General features: G+C 36.7%; 1 long non-coding RNA gene and 1 pseudogene across 1 annotated transcript in view; one reads left to right on the forward strand and one right to left on the reverse strand.

The window, feature by feature from the left end:
* The window catches only part of LOC112821288 (bis(monoacylglycero)phosphate synthase CLN5 pseudogene), a 43,780-nt pseudogene extending 33,582 nt beyond the window's left edge, over positions 1–10,198 (forward strand).
* The window catches only part of LOC141373503 (uncharacterized), a 344,341-nt gene that overhangs the window by 112,283 nt on the left and 218,896 nt on the right, over positions 1–13,162 (reverse strand). The window lies entirely within an intron of this gene.

The raw sequence follows: 13,162 nt of genomic DNA on the forward strand, positions 1-13,162 counted from the left end.
TTGGTTTCTCAGCTCTTCGATCACCCATGTAATCAATCTCCAGTATTAAATTCCCTCTGTTGGAAACAGTCAACAAAACTAAGAGGCAACTCATGGAATGCTATTTGCAAATGACGTTACAGATAAAGGGCTGGTATCCAAGATCTATAAAGAACTTCTCAAACTCAACACCCAAAAAACAATAAGCCAGTCAAGAAATGGGCAGAAGACATGAACAGACACTTCTCCAAAAAAGACATACAAATGACCAACAGACACATCACTACATCACTAGTCATCAGGGAAATACAAATCAAAACCACAATGAGATACCACCTTACACCAGTTAGAATGGCAAAAATTAACAAGACAGGGAACAACAAATGTTGGCAAGGATGTGGAGAAAGGGGAACCCTCTTACACTGTTGGTGGGAATGCAAGCTGGTACAGCCACTCTGGAAAACAGTACGGAGGTTCCTGAAGATGTTAAAAATAGAGCTACCCTACGACACAACACTTGCACTACTAGGTATTTACCGCAAAGATACAGATGTAGTGAAAAGAAGGGGCACATGCACCCAGTGTTCACAGCAGCAATGTCCACAATAGCCAAACTGTGGAAGGAGCCGAGATGTCCTTCAACAGATGAATGGATAAAGAAGATGTGGTTCATATATACAATGGAATATTATTCAACCATCAGAAAGGATGAATACCTGCCATTTATATAAACATGGATGGAACGGGAGGGGATTATGCTAAGTGAAATAAGTCAAGCAGAGAAACACAATTATCATATGGTTTCACTCATATGTGGAACCTAAGGAAGAGTGCAGAGGACCATAAGGGAAGGGAGGGAAAACTGAATGGGAAGAAATCAGAGAAGAAGCCAAATCATGAGAGACTCTTTTTTTTTTTAAGTTTTTTTATTGTTATGTTAATCACCATATATTACATCATTAGTTTTTGATGTAGTGTTCCATGATTCATTGTTTGTTCATAACACCCAGTGCTCCATGCAGAATGTGCCCTCTTTAATACCCATCACCAGGCTAACCCATCCCCCTACCCTCCTCCCCTCTAGAACCCTCAGTTTGTTTTTCAGAGTCCATCATCTCACCATGAGAGACTCTTGACTCTGGGAGGCAAACTGAGGGCTGCAGAGGGAAGGGGGGTAGAGGAATGGGGTAACCAGGTGATGGGTATTAAGGTGGGCATGTGATGTGATGAGCACTGAGTGTTATATGCAACTAATGAATCACTGAACACTAAATCAAAAACTAATGATGTATTATATGTTGGCTAATTGAACATAAAAAAAGAAAAAAAAATATCTTGAGGCACCTAGGTGGCCCAGGTCATGAGCTCTCAGTACTGGGATCGAGCCCCTTATAGGGCTCCATGCTCAGCAGGGAGTCTGCTTCTCCTTCTCCCTCTGCCCCTCCCCCTGTTTGTGCTCTCTCTCTCTCTCTCTCTTTCTCTCAAATATATAAATAAAATCTTTAAAAAAAGAGAAATATCTTAAGTGTTTTTTGTCACTGTTGGGGGACAAATGGATTGTGGTGGAGCAGAATAATGAAGTAAGTTCTGTCTTCCCCATTACTTTTCCAATGGATCTTTTTCTGTAATTCAGTCTTTAAAAAAAGTTCACCCACAAACATCTCATCTTCACATTATAAAACTAATGTACACTTACAAAATTTCCAAACAGTACATAAAGTAAAAAGCAAAAATAAAGAGAACTTTGAATTAAAATTCAAATACCCTGTGGGAGAGAGAATAACTCAACAATAATGGCCAGATCCCTAAGGCTCAGTCTGACAGAGACACGCTGAAATAATGATTGGAGAGCTGCTGGAAAGGATGGAGGACGATAAGGCATAAAAGTGAACACTGGCAACAGATGAGGGAAGAACTCAACGGAGCCTTCTTATTTCACAATTGTCTTCAGAGTGCTTGTCCTCTTTGGGCTACTGAAGAAAATGTTCCCTGGTCATATGGCGGACCACTTCTCTCTGCTCTTTGTCCTTTATTCAGAAAAATAAGTGCCATCACAGAGCACACATCAAAGTTCTGTGATGGACCTGCACCATATGACCGAGTCTTTGTGATTACCACAAAGGAAATAGATTGAAAACATCAATATCTCTAAATATCTCTTACTGTGAGAAAACTTATTCCTACTCAGCATGTGGAAAATGTGAACCTTTTAAACATTTTCTCAAATAATGTCCTTAATTTCCTACAGAGAATGAGCAATAACAAAGGTTTTATCACTAGCAGGAAAAATAAAAGCTATTTCATCTATTAGAAAAATGGAAATGCTTGCCAGGCTACTGTAACATGCAGAATTTAATTGAACTGTAATTCCACCTATGTACCTTTTTAATGAATTACATGATAGTTCAGTTGTAATAATGTAGACACTTAGTCATCATTTCCACTGAACACACAACAAACATCATTAATTTTCTGTTTGAAGAAATCCTTAATTTGAGATTACCCTACTTACTGATCTTTATTTCTTAGTGCAATCTGTATACTGAAATGTCTGAAAACTTGAAAATTTAAGAACTAAACCTTCAAAAATCATGTTACTCTTTTTTTTTTCTCTTTCTATGGTAAGAAGGAACCTTATTTCCACCAGACATTCTCTTCTAACAAGACAGACATACATACTATGCCTCAGGTTATAAAAGCTAAAGATTTTAACCAAAGTTTTAAGTATTTAATCTAGCCCTCTAGGTTGTAGAGACCTGAAGCCATGGGAGGGACTGGGGCGGACATGTGTTGGGTACAGTGCTTTAGAATGAGATTTGGACATGGAATCTAGAGAACTGGATGGTGTCCAAAATCCAATCTGTTTTTGGTCTGTTAATTTACAAAAATCACTTAAAAGTGTTTAGCTTCATTCCCCCTCCTCTTAAATAATTGTGATAAAAGAGCCTATCTGGGTGACGTAGTAGGAAGTGTCATTTGAATCAACAAGGACTAGCCTCTAGCAGCTAAGAGCAAAAGTGTAGGCTAGGCCCAGTAAAAGGAAGAAAGAGTTTTGTCAGTGTCAAAGGGCTATGCCAATGTGAGGAGGCAGCAGTGCTTTGGCCACAGATAGCAGAGGAAAGGGATATAACTCCTCAGACCTTCAAAATGCTACTGCCCATTCCTTTTCCAAGTTGTGTCTGCTACAATCAGAGCCTGATGCAAGAGTTCTTGTGCGAGTAATTCAATGAGGGAGTGCACTCAGGTAGAACCCGTGGGGGATAAGGGATACAAGGAACATGGGCAAAGATGAGGATTCAGCTGAAGTTCACAGTTATTCTGTCCCCAGGTGAGCTCTGGAGCATGAAGAGAAATGCAATGTCCTTTTATCCTCCAGTATCAGTCAATCATGAGCTACCGACTCCCCTTTGTGGCCACAGTGTCATTTTCCCGGCCAAGTGGCAATTCTCAGGAGGAGACAGGTGACTCCAAGTTATTAGCAACCAGTACTCAACAGTGGCTGGGACATGAGTGTTCCAGCCAGGGAAGGAGAACTGAGCAAGGCACCAAGCGTATCTACACTTTTCAACCCCCAAAACAGAAGTGTTTCAGGGCTATACCAACTATTCCAGAAAATGATGGAAACCTTCTCATATCAACATAATATCTGAATAGGGTCTACTCCTTTGTGCCATTTCTTACATTTGAAACTTCTGAAAATAGAGTCAAACTAATTTAATGTTGCTTGAAAAAAATGTGCACTTTTTGCTATCTCTAGATTCCCTCTAAAATTAAGTTATAGAAATGTCAACTCTGTAGAATTTTTCTTGAACGGCTTCAAGAAGAATATAAGGGAAACGGTTCAAGCCAAAGCAAATAAGATTGAGTTTAGACATTCGGAAGACAAAGGGTATTATTAAACTCCAGGGCCTACTCACTCTGATAAGAACTGTGAAGTACTTTTATTGGAGTTTTTGGAAAATAAGAAATATTTAGACTTTAAAGATTACAAGCTTAATTACCTTTTAATTCCATTCTCCATTTATGTCTCTGTGGATGAGACTGTTAATGGAGTTAAATTTAAGCCTCACAGAAGGCTCCTTGTGTGTTTAACTCTCTTCTAAAGAAAATGTAACATAGTAGAAGAAGCACTGAATTGGATGCCAGGTCATGGCTCTCTACTAAATCAATTGGCCTTTTGACAGAAACTTAACCTCTCTAAAATCACTTTTCTTCTAATGTAAGGTGATGAGGATGAACAATACAATCTTTCTGGTTTCTTTCACTAGTCTATGATTTTATTTATTTAATAAAGATAAGACATTTGAAAAATGCATGCATTGGAGTTGGCTGCTTCTAATACAACAGACTTAATTTTTTCCAGGTTATTAATGTCTTATTCTATCATTATTTAGTTAATAACTCATCTTTTCCTCACGCATTTGAAATGCCATGATAACTGTATCATAAATATTTATAATTTTATCAATCTCTGGCTCTATTACTTATCAGTAATTTATTCATTTACCAAAGAACTCTTTTTCAAGCACCTACTATGCATCAGTCACTGCATTGAGTACTGATTTATCTGTCAGTTATTTTAGCAGTATTAAAGTGTTTTAACTATTGTATAGCACATTTATATGGAAGAACATTCCCATTAATTATATTTCATTTTCAATATTTTACTAGCTCGTGTCATCTATTTATTACTCCAAATCAAGAATAATTTTGTCAATTTTCAAAATTCCCTTTGAAATTTTATTTGGATTTCAAGTAGTGTTCTTAATTTCCTAAGAGATTCAAACAAATTACTCATTCTCATCCCTTCAAAGTAGAGACTGTTCATGGGCATCTTAGGATATATTTTCACTTTTTGCTTACATTAGGAAGGTGTATATTACGTCTGGAGTCCTTTTGTCAATATTTTCAAAATTGTATGGTGCTTAGCTATACAACATTAGTATAAGGTTGTAACAATTCCTGAGTTAGGATTTAAAATAAGCCTCATTCTTTGTGACTGGCTCATTTGTTTTCATTTCAAGATGACTGAGTAAGGTTTAGGTAAATATGTATTTACCTGACATCTTTCCTGGGAATTCATTTACATTCTGAGAAAGGTACTTAAAATGGAGGTTCTGGCAGTTTATAAAAAATGTATTTTCCCTTCTTCCTGGGCCCCATCTAGACTACCTTTCCCAGCTTCCTCTGCAAGTAACTAATGGAGTCAGGCCAGTAGAATGTGAACACAAGTGATGGATGCAATTTTTAGGCTACAGCATTCAAGGAGTATTACCCATATTCTACTCTCTTTCCCATTCTGCTGCCCCCAGGATTTAAGTCATGCGAATGCCCTAGGTAAAATGGTAAGCTGTGCTATGAAAGGAACACTGAATCACCACAATAAGACCCACTTAACTATTCTTTCATGGGAAAAATGTAAACTTCTACAGGGTGTGAGTTTTTATGCATCAGGCTACTTTTCTTTTTAAATCATAGACCAGCCTGCCTAATACCACCACTTTCTAATTCTCTTACCTTGTTTAACTAATGGCACTGTGGTTTTATTACAAATAAAATTTATTTAAAAATCTATAGATAAATTAGCATTCAAAACTCCATGAATAGTGTTCTTTCCACACTCAGAATCAGAATATAATGTACTCTTAGATTGGGTTACCTGGAATCAGATTCTGAGATGGGGAGTTGTGTACAGAAGGTTTATCGGGAGGTAACACCGGTAAGGAAGTGAGAAAGGCAGGGTTGAGCATAGAGAAAAGCAAACCCACAATGTGGCAGCAATGGGAGCCTTAGTCTAGGTCCCATAAAGACTGCTGGAGCTGGGGTAGCCCTTTGGTGTTATCCCAAACGAGGCGTGGGAGCCTGATCTTTGTATTATTTCTACATGAGATACTTGCCATGTTCCCTGGAAAGGGTTATAACCTTGGGGAAAATAGTTTTGTGTGGCCTAGATTATGTCCTAGCAAGGGAAAAAGCTATGATCTGTCAGTATCTGCTATTCCTAGCAGTTACTACATTGACATTTGAAAACAGGATGGGGGAAGGTGGGGGAGAAATCCAGGATGTACTAGATCCTATAGTATTCCATACATGTAGGCATGTAAATAATAATTTATTGCATTATTCTTTTTAAGAATCCAAATCTGGCAGTTTAATAAAAAGTCATGAAGGGGTGTCTGGCTGGCTCAGTTGGTAGAGCATGTGACTCTTGATCTTGGAGTCATGACTTTAAGCCCCGATTTGGGCACAGAGATTATTCAGAGAAAAAAAAAGTAATGAATTAGTACATTAGTAAATAAAACTTTCCTGCTAGAGGGAATTTGATTACATAAATGTTCTTCAGTGTATGGTGTGTACACAGCAGGATATGAGGAATATCCATGGGTCATTCAGAAAGAAAACATGAATGTGTGTGTATACAATACTTTTATATAGATATTACATGAATAATTGATAAAGACTATTAAAAGAGTTCATATAAAAGTAGTACATGCATATCACTTATAAATATTTGACTTACTATAATACCTCACATCTCATAAAGAGTCTAAGGTGAAACCACTCATAACATTACCATTTTATGTAACATTAAAAAATGCGAAGAAAAACATGCTGTTGGAAAAAAATCCTAAGACACATGCTTTTTAGAGTCAAGAATAACACATATATTGGTCACAACAGACGCTTGCCACTTTGGAATTTTTTAAACCTACTCTAATGTATTCATTATCTTTTGGGCTGTCAGCAGTTGCATTACTTGGTTTTTGATAAGAATATTAAGAGATAATAATAACACAACTTTATTTGCTTGGGGTATCTTGTTACCTTAGGATGTGTAATAGATTTTGTTGCTTTGCAAGCAAATATGGAATGGAAGTCATTCTTCCAAAGACAACTGTTGGCTCCACTTTTAGTGGATTTGTGCTGGTCACCCTGCTCTCATGCCTTGCTGATTGCACGTCTTTTTCTCTCAATGTCCAATTATAGGATAATCATTCTGAAGACTCTTAGATGACAGTTCAACTCAACGTGCACAGAACCATCAAGGCACGTAACTTGAAATCATTAAACTATGAGTAGCTGTCTTTTTATAGTTGTGGAATGCATTCTGTTTCAGAAATACTAAAAGGTAAAAAAAAAAAAGGTGTGTTATAGAATTGATGAAATATACAGTGTATTACAGTTGTGTGTTCATTTTTTATTAACTAATAAATATTCACAATAAAATTCTTTATAGTGCTGTGGCTTATATTGACGGGATTCTTTTATGAAAATGTGTAACAAATGGTTTCGTTAAATAACAAATTTCTCCAGATCACTTAAAGTATTTTTAAAATAAGAACCTGAATATGATATAAAATAAGGCAGACTTAACTAATGTGGATCCCTGAAGTTATTAAATGTCATTTTCCAGAGAATTCCATATATCTTTTTGAGTCTGAATAATTGTGACAGATCATCTCATTATTGCTTGCCTTCCTAAGCTTCTTTATCCATTTTTTAAATAAACCTTACAGGGCAAAACATAACCATTGCCTCTGCTGCTCCTTGTTTCACTTTTTTATTTGTTCTGTCCCTCATAGATTCTTGGTATCCAATCATATAAATAAAAAATTACATTGCTAATTAAAAATATCACTATTATATAAGACTTAGAACCTAGCAGCCAAACCTTATTTGTGTCAATTGGTTGACATAGTTCCTTCTACTTATTTTTTTTTCTTTTGTCTCTGGCTTAATTTTAAAAGAAAACACACAAAAAAAATTAAAGAAGATAATAAATAAATAAATGAGAAGAAATTCTTAGGTTTCAATATCTGTAAACTATGACATAAAAAATTAACTTTCTTGGTTAAAAAAAAGGGGGGGCCTGAAAAACAAACTTTCTTATTGTGCTTATTGTTAAATATGTTAAATGAAAGTATAAATAACTGTAACAGAAATTTCTTAGAGAAGATCTAAATTATTCTTGAACCCAAAATTCACTCAAAGAAAATATTTTACCTAAGTATCAAGTGGGGCAGGTTTTTTCCTCAGAATGTTTAAATTGGTTCTAAAGCATGTTGGGAACCCTCTTTTCCATCATTCTCTCACCCTGACAATGAAAAAAAAACATTGCTTTTCAGCTCGCCTGGCACCTTCAAAGCACTAGGCTCAGAAATTGTAATTAAAAACAATTTAAAAGACTGATCTCACAGTTTACTCATGGGAAAAAGCACATCTTGTTCCAATTTTAATTCCTTAAAAAAGCCTCCCACACTATCACTGAGAAATTTTCAAAGGTCATGATTAAAGTTAAGCTCCTACCTTGTTTTATATGCAGTCCTATACTACCGAGTCACCAAGCATATGACTAAATTATATCACCAGCCTCATTTCACAGGGACAGGCTCATGTCAACCTCTGAACTCCAGAGCAGATTCTGGACTCTCTTTGAAAAAGTTCTGCCAATATTATACAGTAATAAATACAGACTCTTAACTTGTGTACATGGTTTGGCAATCTAATCTTCCAGCTGCATGGCTATTAATCTCATCCAAACATATGTCACTTGTTGTTTTGATGCTATCAGGAATAATATAACAATTTCAAACATGGTGTGGAGTAAAACCATACCAAGAGTTAGTTAGCAACCTCTAAAGAAAAAGACTAAGTGGAGGTAGACTGATTGTTTTTAAAAAAAAACAAAAACAAAATCATACTGAACAGAAAAGGCCAAAGCAGCAGGATTAAACATGTATTACCACAATTCTAAGAATCAGTAAACAGAGGCAAATACTGAATATATAAAAGTGTATGGACTTGAGAAAGCCTAGGAGGCATGAGGAAGCCAGTGCCGCTCCCTCCATCCGCAGCATGGGTCATGTGGTCACCTATGACCTCACTTACTCCACTATCCTTTACAAATACTATGATAGTTCACAAGGGTTGTGGGTGAAGTGAAGATGCTTTTCCTTCCGTCCAGAACCAGATCCTTATTGTCAAGCTAAATACACATTCTGTCCAACTGGCTCACCTATCCCAGTTATGAAAGGTGATGATGTCATTGAAGTCTTTCGGTTACAAGCCCCAGTATGGGAATTTAAATATGGGAACCTCCTGGGACACTTGAAAATTATGCATGATGCCATTGGATTCAAGAGTACTTTAACTGGCAAGAACTACACAATGGAATGGTATGAACTTTTCCAACTTGGAAACTGTACATTTCCCTATCTCCAACCTGAAATGAATTCCCCTTTCTGGTGTAATCAAGGAGCTGCCTGCTTTTTTGAAGGAACTGATGATATTCACTGGAGGGAAAACGGGACGTTAGTTCTAGTAGCAACCATATCAGGAAACACATTTAACGAAATGGCCAAGTGGGTAAAGTGGGACAATGAAACAGGGATTTATTACGAGACATGGACTGTCCAAGCCAGCCCAGCAAGAGGGGCGGAGACATGGTTTGAATCCTACGACTGTTCTAAATTCGTGTTAAGGACATATAAGAAGTTGGCTGAACTTGGAGCAGAATTCAAAAAGATAGAAACCAACTATACGAGAATATTTCTTTACAGTGGAGAACCTACCTATTTGGGAAATGAAACATCTGTTTTTGGGCCAACAGGAAATAAGACTCTTGCTTGAGCCATAAAAAAATTTTATTACCCCTTCAAACCACATTGGTCAACTAAGGAATTTCTCTTCAGTATCTTGCAAATTTTTGATGCAGTGATTATACACAGAGAGTTCTATTTGTTTTATAATTTTGAATATTGGTTTTTACCTATGAAATTCCCTTTTATTAAAGTAACTTATGAAGAAATCCCTTTACCTAACAGAAACAAAACACTCTCTGGTTTATAATATTTTAATTCTGCTCTTTCTTTCCTTCTATCACCAGCATATATGTTTTTCATGGGGTGATTTTACATTTGTGGATTTCTTAGGCCTTTCTACCTTGGACCAGAAATGCACCTGGGCAGAATTGCCACACACCATCTCAGGACTATTTCTGGAGAGAAGCTGAAACTTACTGCATTGGTCAAAGTGGGCACATTAGGTGATCTTGGTTTCAAACTCCAAGCCTTTCTTAATATGAATTACAGTTCCTATCAGATATATAGGATCTTTGGGGACCCCCTTTTTTTTTAATTGTGGATATGGTGTACCAAGATTTTTTTAATACCCTCAGTGACATTTTCATGATGGGAGGTACTTTTTTCTGGTATAGTAGTTACGCATTTTCATTTAAGTACTTTTTGGTGGTTTAGATGGACTTTACAGCTTTTGTAACTTTTAGGACCATGTCTAGTAGTTTGATTTTGTTCTGTTCACTTAAAGACCAATCTGGACACCACAGCTGCAGCACTCTTGCTTCTGGATGAGGTAAAAACAGTGTTAAAGAGCTCAAGTTTCTAGCTAGCATTTTAGAATTAGCCAGTAACTGGCATTTTGTGATTTAGGCAGCTTAGCATTTCTGAACTTTACTGTCCTTATGTCTAAGATGATTCATCTGTCAGGATTGTTGTAAAGACTGAAGCCATGTATGTTTGTCATAGGAAAGTTACAGTAAATGGTCGCTATAATGATGAGTCAAAGAACAAAGTGTCATCCTCGATCTGGCCTAATGTAGTTTAAATGCCAACCTTTCCTGGGGTTTATAGTAATTCCCTAGACTTTGAGCTGACAGTTGAATGCTTCTGCAATTCTTCAAACACAGCGGACACAAGTATCTGACTGCAGGTGTGTCTGGGTGAACAGGCACCCTCTGACTCCTCTCCTCTTCTTGAATTCCTTCCACCCAGTTGAGGGGCCAACTCAGAAGAGGGTACACTTCTCAGACAGGGGACAGGTTTTTGTCAAGGATCTCCAAGTAGCTGTGCTCCCATTTAGGGCCATCAGACAAGGTTTCAAGGTCCTTTAAATGTTTGATGATGTCTATTCATGGAAAAAACACCAGTCAGTAAGATGATGAAGCAGAGACAATCGGTTAAATATGTAAACTATGTTATTCAGTTTCTACTAACATTTGAGTGCCTCTTGAGAGGTTAGTTATCACTGAGTTCTCCTACAAAGCCCAAACAGAGGTATTATTTACCTGACCCAAATGAGTAAACTGGGGCTTAGGTTAAATGACCTTTCCCTGGCTACCCAGCTAATGGTAACTGAGCCACATTTTGAACCAGTTCTGTTGACTGCATGGCAAACACTATCAAGCGAGGTTTCACCGTTACTCAAAATGTAGTCCTCAGACCAGTGCCCACACCACAGGTTACCAACACCATAGGTTACTGGTCACGGATGGGAAACATTCAGAAACTTCTTTTAAAGCAACTTATTGGAGTAATTTTGTTTCTGTTGAATCTAATAAAAAAAAAATTGCTTGTAAAAAAAAAAGTGTATGGACTTAACTGCTCAAAATGTTGACATCTTAATCTTTTCCGTGTTTTTTTTCAGCTTTACTGAGATAGAACTGACAAAAGAAATTGTAATAAAATATGTACCATGATGATTTGATATACATATACACTGTGAAAAGATACCAACCATTGAGTTAGTGAACACAACTATCACCTCATTTTGTGTGTGTGTGAGAACATTTCAGTTCTACTCTTTTAGCAAGTTTCAGTTTTACATTATCAACCATACTCACCATGCTATGTATCAGATTCTCAGGCCCTATTCATTTTATAATGGAAAGTTCATACCTTTTTACCAGCTTCTCTCTATTTCCCTTAACCCCAATTCCTAGCAACCACCACTGTACTTTCTGTTTCTATTAATTCAGCTATTTTTTTTTTTTTTAAGATTCCAGCTAGAAGTGATACCACGCAGTATTCGTCTTTCTCTAGCTGGCTTATTTCACTTAGCATGATGCCCTCCAGGTTCATTTATGTTGTCACAAATGATAGGACTTCCTTCATTTTTAAGGTTGAATAATATTCAATTGTATACAGATATACGAGATTATACCTGTCCATTCATCTATTGACAGACATTTAGGTTGGCTCCAGACCTTGGCTACTGAGAATAATGCTGTTGTAAACATGGGAGTACAAATACCTCCTTGAAATAGTAATTTGGTTTCCTTTGAACATATACCCAGAAGTGGAATTGCTGGATCATATGGTAGTTCTATTTTCATTTCTTGAGGAACCTCCCTACTATTATATTCCATAGTGACTATGCCAGTTTACATTCCCACCATCCGTGTACAAGGGTTCCCTTTTCTTCATATCCTCAAAAGCACTTATCTCTTGTCTTTTTGGTAACAGACATCCTAAAGGTATGAGGTGATAACACATTATTGCTTTAATTTGCATTTCCCTAATATTAGTGATGCTGAGCACCTTTTCATGTACCTGTTGGCCATTTGTATGTCTTCTTTAGAAGGTGAGTTCCTTGCATATTTTGGATATTAACCCCTTGTCATATATGTGGTTTGCAAATATTTTCTCCCATTCCATAAAATGCCTGCTCATTTTGTTGATGGTTTCCTTTGCTGTGAAGAAGCTTTTTAGTATGATGTAGTTCCACTGGTTGATTTTTGTTTTTGTTGCCTTTGCTTTTGGTGTCATATCCAAATAATCATGGCCAAGACATCAAGGAGTTACCCCCAAGGTTTTCCTCTATGAGTTTTATGGCTTCAGAGCTAACATTCAAGTCTTTAATCCATTTTAGTTGATATTTGTATGTAGGGTATAATAGAAGTCCAGGTTCATTCTTTTACATGTGGATATCCAGTTTCCTAACATCATTTATTAAAGAGGCGATCCTTTCTCCATTTTATATGTTTGGATCCTTTGTCAAAAATCAATTGACCATATATGCATGGGTTTACATCTGGACTCTTGATTCTGTTCTTTTTGTGAATCTATATAGGTTTTTGCTTTGGAATTACTGTAATGTTTAGAAAAAACATCTTAAAATTACAGCAGTCTATTGCAGGGTATAAATGTGGGTCTCTTTAGAGTCATCTTTTTTATACTCTTTGGGTTTCCTGGCTCTGGACGTCTGTTTCTTTACCCAGTTTAAGGAAGTTTCCAGCCATTATTTATTTTTATTAAACTTTTTCTCCCCCATTATCTCTCCTCCTCTTGGGAACCTTATGATGCATATATTGATCTGCTTATAGTGTCCCCTAAATCCCTTATGCTATCTTCACTCTTTTTCATTCTTTTTCTTTAGGCTCCTCTGA

The sequence above is a fragment of the Callorhinus ursinus genome, unplaced genomic scaffold (assembly GCF_003265705.2).
Source record: "Callorhinus ursinus isolate GAN/ISIS: 27379988/994484 unplaced genomic scaffold, GSC_fseal_2.0 scaffold10, whole genome shotgun sequence".
In the NCBI taxonomy this organism is placed as follows: domain Eukaryota; kingdom Metazoa; phylum Chordata; class Mammalia; order Carnivora; family Otariidae; genus Callorhinus; species Callorhinus ursinus.